Below are 1,627 nucleotides of genomic sequence, written 5' to 3'. Positions count from 1 at the left end.
CTTCCTAGTTATACCCCTCTCTTATAGGTTGCAGATTAATGGTGATTCTCATGGCCTGTGGTCAAGGTGGGGAAAAGGGGTGACACTAGGAACAAAATTATTTTCCCCAAATGAAACTTCCAGGGAGACAAGCTTCATCATGGTTTCTGCCATACTCCCCCTACTCAAAGATGGATCAGTTCATGAGCCATGCAGCCTGGACTGAGAGAAAGAAGAAACAGATATAGTCCTGTATTCTCTTTTCAGAGTTTATAGACGAAAACTTTCCATATTCTTCTTACCTCAGTCTCAGGCCCTTCTTATCCATAATCGCTTTTAGTCATTCAGCTTTAGGAACTACCTCCCTCCCTCCCTTTCTGGGCTCTTTGGTTCTCTCTCCAATAGCCCCTCCACCTCCCTCCCCCCCCAATCCCACTCATAGACCTGTCCCATCAGCTTTTTCTCCTCCAACCATTCATTCCCATCTCATTTTTGCAAGAAATTGTCACTCAGTACTGAGAAGCACAGCTTTACTAGATACAAGAATCTTGTAAGCCTAGACCCATTCTAGTTTTCCCTGTGGGGCAGAAAAAGTCCAGATCTTCATATAATATCAGTTATCAATAAAGACAAATCATAATAAAAGAACAACCTGCGGCTATTCTTTTTAGGACACCTTATAAACTCAATCCTGTCAGGCTTTTTAGGACACTCAGCAATGCCCCCAACAATAGCAACAGTATCTGAAAACAGTTCTAATCTTACTTAAGATCTCTGAGCTTGGAACCAACTTTCAACAAATATTAATGGAGTGGAATCTAGTGTAATACAGTTACACACTAAGATGGCTAACAATTACCCGAAGAAATCAAAAGGCAAAATGTCTGCATATGCCTTTTTTGAACAAATATGCTGTGAAGAACATAAGAAAAAGATTTTGAAGTTCCTGTCAATTTTTCAGAATTTTCAAAGAAGTGTTCAGAAAGATGGATGAATTATGACCGGGAAGGAAAAATCCAAGTTTGATGAAATGACAAAGGTTGATAAGTTGTGGTATGACAAGTATGACAGAAAGATTATGTGTCTGCTAAAGGAAGAGGGGGAAAGGATCCTAATGTTCCCAAATGGTCACTTCTGGCTTCTTCCTGTTCTGTTCAGAATTTTGCCCAAGATAAAATCTACAAACCCTGGGATATCATTGAGGATGTAGTAAAAACAAAAACAAAAACAACGTGATAATGAGAAGCAGCCATACAACAATAAGGCAGCAAAACTGGAGGAAAAATATGAAAAGAATGTTACTAATTATAAGTCCAAAGGAAAGCTTGATAGTACAAAGGGGGAAAATGAGGAAGATAAAGATGATGTGAATGATGGTGAATAAAACTATATAATATTTTAAATATCATAGAGTGGAGGAAATACTAAATGAAAACTTTATTGTTATGGTGTTTATTGTAGCATTTAGTTTTTAAAATAGAAAATAAGTGCTCTAGATACTTTACCTGGTTTATGTTCATAGATATAAGCTATGAGCACCTTGAAACTATCAAATTTATACATATTTCCATGACTGAGTGGTCTAAGGTACCAGACTCAAGGTTACTCCTTCCTTTTCAGAGTGTTCTGGTCTCTGTATGGAGGCATG

At 37.8% G+C, this 1,627-nt stretch overlaps 1 pseudogene; it reads left to right on the top strand.

Annotated features, from left to right (window-relative positions):
- The first annotated feature begins 710 nt into the window (after positions 1-710).
- On the top strand, positions 711-1,363 carry LOC141522676 (high mobility group protein B3-like; annotated as a pseudogene).
- Positions 1,364-1,627: the final 264 nt, after the last annotated feature.

The sequence above is a fragment of the Macrotis lagotis genome, chromosome 4 (genome assembly GCF_037893015.1).
Source record: "Macrotis lagotis isolate mMagLag1 chromosome 4, bilby.v1.9.chrom.fasta, whole genome shotgun sequence".
In the NCBI taxonomy this organism is placed as follows: Eukaryota; Metazoa; Chordata; class Mammalia; order Peramelemorphia; family Peramelidae; genus Macrotis; species Macrotis lagotis.
This window is presented reverse-complemented; position numbering and strand designations above follow the sequence as displayed.